Raw genomic sequence first — 10,142 nt, forward strand, 5'->3', positions numbered from 1 at the left:
TTTTCATCCCTGAATTTAGAGAGACTTAAATTGTGATCCTCTGATGAAATTATTTCCTTCAGTAAGCTTGAGCATTTTCCTTGTCTTTACTTACCAATATATTCTTCCTAAACAAAACATCTGTTGAAAATTGAGATCTTCACTATATAAGAAGAGGAACACTTCAGCTTTAAAAAGAAACAAAAACAAAGAGAAAACATCAATAAATGAGTTTAGGAAATTTCAGACAAAGAATCTGCTTAACTACATAATGATGTTTTCTCTACTGCAATGTTCTGTACTAGTGGATTTGGATGGTGTCCTGGTACTCTTCTATTTGTACTATATTTAGTCAAATTTATTCTTATCATTGCATAACTTGAAAGAAAGAAAGAGAATAAATTCTTTAATTTGTTTTTGGGTATCACTCTCTCTTCTTCTTCATCATCTGTCTATATATTGTGACACATAATGATGATATTGTTATATATTGAATCACTCATTTACTATTTGAACAAATAAATCAAAACACAACAACAACAATGCGTATATAATTATACTCCCTGTTCAAAACTCAAATGTTCTTTAATTTCCCGTACTTCCATGTAAAATAAGTGATATTGTTGCGCAACCGCAAGCGTACGATTTTGCCAAGTAGTAATTATAATATCCATCCCACGAAGACCAAGTGTGATTATTAATCTATTACAATAATAGGCTATCTAGGCAATTAAAAGATGTAGAGATGGGAGGATAAAAATAATAAAGCGGGAGAAATTACACAAATGTGGAATGTATAGATGCAAGGGTGTGTACAGTAAATCAGATTTTAGTAAACCTAGACTTAGGAACTCACCATAAAGAGTAATGAAAGATGTGTTTGGATCACTACTTGGTTTGGGTAGATCAATTGAAGGGTAATAATCCTTAATTGCTTGTCACTCTCTTTCAAGAGATAACAAAATGGTTTTGATTGAGCCAACCCCTACTTTTGTGGTAGATGAACTCTTTCAAAACCCTAATAAGTTCAATGATTAAACAATAAACCCTCAAGAAATACTCTTCAGTAATTTCAGGGTTGACTTAAGAATTACAAGATCTAGAATAACCTTTCAGTTAACCTTGATCCCTATGATAAAGCAAGCAAGTGCTTTCACACTCACAATTTATGCAAAACACAAATCAAAAGCCAACTCAAAATAATATACCATTAATTATAAAGACCCTTATAAAAGAAACAACCACATCAATCATCACTACTTTGAGCTAATTCCAAACCTAGAAAGAAGTTCTACACTTCTATGTCTTAATTAAAAAAGAAAATAGGAAAAGTAAAAGACATGCAAGAACACAGCACAACGAGACTTGAAAACCCCCCATGTTGCCCACAAAGACTTGATCTTCAGGTCTCCAGCCCTTTTCTTCTCCTTTTTCCTCCTTTCAGAGCCTTCAGAATCCCCTCTTTACTTGTCCATCCACCTCTCTGCCTATCTTCCTCCCCCAAAAAATAATTTCTTGATGCCTTTTATACCCAATGTTAAGAGCTAGGTCTTAGGTACTTTTACATACCACAGATGTGCCGGTGTACTTGAAGGGTTATGTATCTTGGAAAAGCTAGCCCACCTGTCAAGTCTTGTTATTTTTCTCCTTGCCTTTGAAACACCCTTAGTTTATCAAAGTTTTGGGTCAGCTCCAGCTTCCTACATGCAAAATAACTAAGAGAAGTCGTTTGTACAAACATGAAGAAGAATTCACTACAAATGCTAGGAATTTACATGATTAATAAAGAATCAACAACTAAATGCATGATGATAATTATGCAGTTTTTATATACAACAATGTCCAAGACAAGCTCATAAATTCATTCAGAATTAACCAACACAAACTATTGTCACCTTACTAGTTTCAACTCAAATGTTAACATCCTTATGAATAAGTCAATAATCCAATCTATAAAAAAGATTAACTCTACAGACAACCACCCAAAACCCAATCAACATATTCTTTCTTGTATTCATTCGGGAGTGAGAAATAATATAACACTTTACTGGAGACAACCACAATCAACCCACCAGCTCTGATTCTTTCCCCTTGAGACAAGACTTCAATTTTATCTAGTTCAACAAAAACCTTCTTCTTTGCCTCTGCATCTTTAATAAGAAATTTGAAGCAATTAGCAAGCCTTGAAATATGCACTCTAGAACTTTCCACCATCGTCTTAATTGACACAATGGCATTTGTGAACTCATCAGAGCCACCATCTTCACTGAAGGAGTGTCTGCGCTTACTTTTCTTAGTAGGTGCATGTGATGAGCCTAGTTGTGAAGTGTTTGCAGTAGTGTTGTTATTATTGCCATCTACATTATCTGCATGAGTTGGGCTCTGAGGTGCACTTGAATTTCCTTCTCTATCCTTCATATTTGTGTCAAATTCAAAATCATAAAAATTTGATCCTACAAGGAGTTCAATAAGTATCATATGCTCCTCACGTTCAATTTTTTCAACAGCATCGTCTAGAGCTTCAACACCTTTTCATGTGGATTGGTCTTTCCTAGAGACTTGGCTTAACTCCTCTAAGAATGGAAAAAGTTTTATTCCTTAAACCAGCAGCCCCTGGGTGACTCTGAAAACAAACGAACGAATAACTTTTTTAGCCTAAACAATACATGGTCAACATAAATGATAAATATTGGAATTAAAATAAAATTACCTTTACCCAATCATTGAATACTGTAGCATCATAAGTAATGCATTTATCATTATCATTCCAACCAAATCCACTTGCATTCGGGCCCAACATTTCTTTAATGGCATGGTTCTGCCTTTTCCACAATTTCACTCTTGACTTAATGTGAGGTGAGCCCTTGATATTATAATCATGTAACTCTCATGCATCCATTTCTCCAACTGAGTTAAATAACCAGCCTGAAATTGACCATTATCAGCCTTCCATTGCCTACTTTGAGCAAGCCAAACCAAGCACTCAATTAAGCATGCATCTTTTTTGTGCAGTCCAAACATGTTTGCTAGCTGATTTTATTTGCCTCTTTCTCTTCTTTTAGATGTATCAATCCCATACATATTCTCATTTTCAGTCATCCTATATCAAAGACGTTGCATGAGGACAATAAAGATTACATTGTTTTTTATTCAAGCCCCAAACAAAGAAACCGGAGATAGTTTACATCATTCAATAAACTGATTTTGATGAAAAGAAAGTATGAATACAATTAACTTTTTTTTTTCAAAAATTATATGTAAGGTTAATCAAAATAAAAACAAGGGGTGCATTGCCAACAGGAAAAAAAAACATTCATACATGTTTTTTACATGTGTTTCACTTTAACATATAGGAAAATACATAATTGTATTTTGAACCATCATAAATCACCTTAAAACAAAACAACACCAACAGTTACAAAACAAACATAATCTATTTTACTAGGTTTGTTGGCCCCTACTCCGCTTCCACTGATTGAACATATCAATAGCCAAATTAGCACACTATGTTGTCCAATAATCAGCTGTCTCAACAAAAGTAATCCTATCACCATCCAACTCTTCTTCTATAGTGTCTTTAGGGATGGTTTCGTCTAAAAGATCAATAGGCATTTCTCTCCTAACATGATTGTGTAGTAATGCACAAGCAAAAATAATCCTAGATTATGTCTTCACTAGATAATACGACCTTCCCCTCAAGATGGCCCACCTTCCCTTCAAAAGGTCAAAACATCGCTCAATGACATTTCTAGTAGAAGAGTGCTTGTAATTGAAGAACTCCTTAGGTGTGGTTGGTTGACTCCCTTCCCTCCAATCATTTAAATGATATCTTTATCCCCTAAAAGGTGTAAGAAATCCTTCTCCATTCGGGTAACCGGCGTCACATAAATAGTAATAACCTAAATCAAGAGTAAGGGTCAACAATTACGCAACATAACCAATTTTCAAAGCTAACTATATTAGCATTTTTATGCCTTGGGGGACCCTTAACCCATATCTCCTAGAAATCGCATCACGTAACACCCTAGGATCAGCTGCTGAACCTTTTGACCCTGGTAGAATATAAATAAATTGCATATCTTGGGAGCACACTCCCAAGACATTGGTGGCAATTTCATTTTTCCTAGTCCGGTACCTAGGCTTGTCAATTGCAAGGACATTTACTTTGACATATGTTCCGTCTAAAGCTCCAAGACAATTCTATAAAATAAATTAATGTCAGTACAGTGAACTTTGATTTTTTTAATACATTTATAGTAAACTATAAATATTTGAATAAAAGTTTCTTTTTTACCTTAAACTATTGCCACCTCTCATCAGTTGAGTTCTCAGGAACTCCTTCTGGTTTTTTGAGTAAAACTTTATGGCATTTCAAAATCGCATTTAGGACATCTTTAAAATGTTGACTTATAGTCTCTCCTGATCTATGACACACCCCTTGCGTGTGACCCGCAAGTGCACGGGTTTGTCAAAGTAATAATACCCCGGTGAGTGGGTAGTCGAATCTACAGAGAATAGTGATCAGAAACACAAAGATTGTTATTTAACTAAAGTGAAGATGGATCAATAGTGGTGTGAACAAAATCAATATCAAAAGAACTAGAGAAAATAAGAAAGAGAGGCGCAAATAATATGAGAGGAAAGGCAGTCGATAGAAAATGGGGCACTCGGACATTGCTCCCCATAGAATTATTGCTTCAAGTGCAAGACCAACTATTATGTCTCCTAACTGATGTTTAATGAGTCATGAAAATCCTAAAATAAACGGTGCCAAACCTAAGGTCATCCAGTGACTAACTCTACACTATGTTCCGGTGAAGAAATCAGTCAGTCTCAATACCTCACACTGTGAATAGTTGCAAGAAGCTTTAGGGATTCCAAGTGATAAACCTTATTCCCTAATATAGGTCTAACCCTTTGGTCCAAGCGAAAGACCCCTTGTCACAATTAGCCCTAGCACTAAGGATTACTTCAACGCTTTCACTCTGTTGCTCACGCAACTAAGCCTCAGCGAAGTTCCTCTCTTAGCACTTCACTCTATTGTGACCACAAAGAACTCTTGGAACACGGAGGTAGGATTAATCACAACGAAGGGAAAAGGGGACGCTCCACTGCCTCTCGACTCACCCTCTCGACCTTCTCCAATCTTGCTTGTCTAACCCTCATGGTGTGTCACTCACTCACAAGGACTTTCAATGTAGACTCTCAACCCTAGTGTCACTCTAAGGGAGAAATCATTCAACAAACAATCAAGATTGGAACTCAATTAAAACATCAATTAAGGAAAGCATAATGAAGGTCAATGAAACAATAACATCCTAGGGTTTACAAGTCCAAGCACCGACTATGGATTTAGCTCTTCATGGAGCAAGATACAATCAATAATGAAATCAAAAGAAAAAATATGCAATCCATAAGTAAAACTCCCTCGGTATTTGTGTTGATGGTCTTGTGGAGTAGCCTTGTCCTCTTCAAGGGTTCTCTTGTCAAGCCTAGGACACACCTCACCGGATCGGTGTTGACGAAAACTCCCCCAATAACTCTCTTCCAAAGAAACATGGTATCGATGGTGGTAGAACCACTCCAAAAACGTTGCCAAAACCCCTCTAAACCCTAGCCGCAGGCCTTTCCAAAGTTGGGAAAAAGATGGAGAAAGATGGAAAAGAGGATTTTGAAATCGGGCTGAATTGCGGCTTTATATAGGGTTGGAATCGGGAATCCACATGGGCGTGTGGAATTTCCACACTCCCGTGTGAATCTGCAGAACTTGGATTTTCAGTGGTTTGTGAACAGTAACTACTACAGTGAATTACTACAGTGATTTACTACAGTACTCAGCCAAAAACACTCCCGAATCCACACTTTTCATCGAGGCATCATAAATGGGCACACGTCTATCCCTTAGATTGCGTCGCTTCTTCAATAAGGGATAACATTGACGAAGATCTGGCTAGCCTTACACAAGTCGGAACACATGAGTGTGACTGCATTTGTGCCCCTCCAATTCACATATTCCATCGAGCATAATGGAGGTTGGCACCACACTCATATGTCTTTGAGCACAACTTGTGTCTTCTCGTGTGTTCACTTGAAGATTCCATCAACAAAAAAATGCATTCGCAATCTACTTTGGCTTCTTTCTTCTACATTTGGCTTCACAACCCTACATGCACAAAAAGAACACAAAAACACATGTATTAGCGATAAAAGCTGAGAAAAGAAATGCTCATCGTAAGAAAAGAATACTTCATATTAGTAATACACAAGCACTTATCAATCTAACAAACTCCCTCTTTGAGGCTATTTTTTTATCATGTGAAATAATATAAAGCAAGGATGCAACCATTTCCTCAACGCATATGTTCCTAGAATCAACCAGTCAACCAATTGTGGAAAGTAACTCACACAAATGATGGAATGCTCATCGATCCATACGAGTACTCTCAATGCAAGCTAGGTCACTTTCAAAAACTAACCATGTACTTTCACATCTCTGATTAATTTCCTACTATCTCCATCATAGGCAATCTATGGTCTTTTTTTCTATGACTACGCTCTAAGGCAATGGCATATAGTAATATAAATAGTTTATTCATATCTTAACGTACACACAAGCTATTGAGCCAAGCAATCCCAGATTTTCTTGAGAGAAAAGATCCATCGATCTATACATAGAATGAAACAAAAAAAATAAATTAGATGACGGTTATTGATAAAGCAATGAATGCATTTATAGTAAACTATAAATAATTGTATTTTAATTGCAAAATGTTAAGAGAATGTCTTTAGGTGTTCATGATGGTGAACTTGGTAGCGGCAGTTAATTTCAGCCATTACTATTTTGATGATATTGAACAACCTGAATATTTAGATAATTACTAAATATTACACTATTCTTATTAATTACTTCATCCCTTGGAGGACCAGAAAATGACATCATCTCCCATTTATGTTGTTACGTATAAGCTAGAATTATTTCCAAACATTACTTGAAAATAATTTACTTCTAATAATACTTAACAATTTGTAAAGAGATAGGTGTTGCATTTTAACACACCCCTTGCATATGTCCGCAAGTGCACGAGTCGCTCAAGTAATAAAGTGTACCCACTGGGTAGGGCATCCGAATCAACAGGGAATAGAAGTATTATTAATGACTACTTCTAAGTTATCTAGTCGAATGATCAAGAATATATTGAAATGAACTAAATCACGAAAAGATGAGTGTCACAAGCAAGTAAGAAAGAGTGAAAATAAAGGGAAGTCTCAATCAATGAAAATGAGGTATTCGGGTGATGTTTCCCCTAGGATTCAACGTTAAGCACAAGTTTCACAAAGTGTTTCTAACCCAAGCTAGTTAAGTCATGAAAATCCAAAGATAATTAGATCATGCTTCCAGATCACTGATACTAGTCCACTATGAGGTCCCGGTGGAAAAATCTTTTAGTCTGAACACTTCACACCACATATGACCGCAAAGTACTCTAGGGATTCTAAAGGGTGTATCCGATTTCTAAAATTAAACCTAACCCTACTTTTAGGTGAAAAGTCCCTAACCCCCTATAAGGTCTCGACAGAGAACTCTCTCAACACCTCACACCACATATGGTTGCTTAAAACTTAGGAAATACAGAGATAGAGTACACCAATCGGATGGAAAAGGGGGTGCTCCACTATCTCATGACTCACCCTCTCAACCCTCTCAACCCTCTTTAATCTTGAGAATCTAACCCTAATAGAGACCTTTCTCTCACCAAGGTAAACAAATCATGCAAACCAAACAACCGTAAGATCATTAAGGCAAGCAAGCATTAAGAACACAAGATTAAAACTCAACTTAACTCAGATTAAGATGAAAACACAATGTAAATCAATACAAAGAATAAAATCCTAGGGTTCACATGCCCAAATACCCACTAAAGTTTAACTCTCCGTAGAGCAAATTACAAAACAAATAATAAAAGAATAGAAATCTATAAATGCCATGGAAATAAAGCCCCCTTGAAATAGTGGTGATGGCCTTGATGGGTAGCTTCAACGTCTTGATGGATTCCTCTCTGAAGCTAGGTGGCTGGTGGCTTCCTTCATACTATGACTAAGGGAAATCGATCAAAGTTGGTGAATAAGAGTTCCCAAAGCTGCAAATACCTCATTTCCAAAACCTAGCCACTTTACCTTTCAAAAGCAGTGAAAAAAGTCTCCAAAGAATAGGGCAAATTAGCCTTTTAAAATTAATAACTCGTGTCTATCACATGCCTCCACCCACCCGGGTGAACAACAGATTTTCCACTTTGCCATAAATAGTAACTACTATAGTATTTTGATGTAATAAATGCCTATAGTGTTGCTACAGTATTTTCTTGAATAATGCTCCCAAAATTCTACATGCCCACGTGGTAGATCATGTAGCTTCTCATTGATTAAACATCATCGGAAAGGCTCTTGAAGTTTTCACACAAGTCGGGACATGGGATTGTGCTTCCTTTGTGCCTTTCCAAATCACAATTTAACTTGAACTCTTTTGGAAATTGGCACACATCATCATGTGTAAGAAATCGGCTTGTGTCTTGATTCTTGTGTTGCACAAAAGTCTCCCAAATTGTGCCATCATGACCTATCTTTGCTTCTTTTTCTCTCTAAAAGCCTTTGCATCCCTATTTGTACAAAAGAACACCAAATACAATTTATGAGACATAAAACATGATAAAAATGATGCTCAATGCATGTAAAACATATAAACAAAATATGTTCACTCAAGCACTTATCACATTTATTTCACAGGTATGCATGTCAATCAATGCAAATTGTTATCAAGCATCAAAGGAGGTGTTTCATACGAAAAAGACGCCTATTTAATTGTAAAAAAAGCATGGCTAAGCACATTATTTGATTAATATTGGTTAACCTGCTTTTATTTACTAAGGAATAGGAGTTTGAGAGCATATTTCCACTCAAATTTACATGTTCCCTGTATCACAATTTACACATACCATGCTAAGAAATAATTATAAGCACTAAAAGAATAACTGACAACACGGCCTCTCACACACATGCACTACATATCGATGTTTGTAACTTCTAAACTGGCGAGGATTTACAAAGCACAAAAAAAGCCACATTTGATTTCACAAGTGGTATTTAACAAACACACACACACAAGGATCATAGTCATGCTGACAAACAACATTTTATGCTAAAAGTATTCATCAGTCAGTAAATAATATAACCCAACCACACCAGATTATGGAATGAATCTTTTTTACTTATTTCATCAAAATTAGTGCCGACCAGAGTAGAACAAATGCATCAAGACCGATTTACTTCTACAACTAGTCAGGGCAATCACTTTCAGATGGAAAAAGTCGACTCAGAGCTAATCTTACAGTAGGTAATTTGATCAATTTAATTTTACATAAAGGAACATGCAAAACATCATGCCCAACCCATTAAAAAACTCTTTGCAACAATATATTTAATTAAATAATCAAATTGAAAGAACCAGGACACTCTAAATCTAATGGAAACCTTCATAATTTTGCATAAAACACAATCACAAATCTAATTAATTTCCAATTTGAGAATGCTTACATGAAATAGGAGAAGAACCAATAAGATCTGCAGATGATGTTCTCTTTAGCTCAAAACCAAAAACAATCCACTTCTTGGAAACCCTAGTATGAGAGAGAAGGAGGAGAAATTGGAAGAACGCTTCAGCCGCGAACCAAATCCTCTTTTTGAAACCCTAAGACGAGAGAGAAAAGGAGGAGACAAAAGATGTTTTTTTTATTTCGCACCTTGTGTTCTTTTAAAATTATTTAAAGAAAAAAAAAGGTATATTTGACCCAAAAAAGTTATGAGATTACCACATATTTGGTAATTCAAGATAAACACCAAATTTGGTGGTAATAGAATTACCAACTTTCTTGGTAATGTTCATAGGTTTGTAATGTGATATTACCATCCAGATTACCACTGGTGCAATGCCAAACGTGGTAATATTTTCAAATTACCACGTAACACGTGGTAATCTTTCTACATTACCGCGAACCAAACGATCTCTAAATGTGCCATGTTTCTTTTTTCTCTTTCAATAATGTGCTTAAAATGTTTAAGGATGTATTTGTGTTTCTTTGGGTTGGTTTTGGTCAATGAATGATTATGTT

This window comes from Dioscorea cayenensis, chromosome 9 (genome assembly GCF_009730915.1).
Source record: "Dioscorea cayenensis subsp. rotundata cultivar TDr96_F1 chromosome 9, TDr96_F1_v2_PseudoChromosome.rev07_lg8_w22 25.fasta, whole genome shotgun sequence".
In the NCBI taxonomy this organism is placed as follows: domain Eukaryota; kingdom Viridiplantae; phylum Streptophyta; class Magnoliopsida; order Dioscoreales; family Dioscoreaceae; genus Dioscorea; species Dioscorea cayenensis.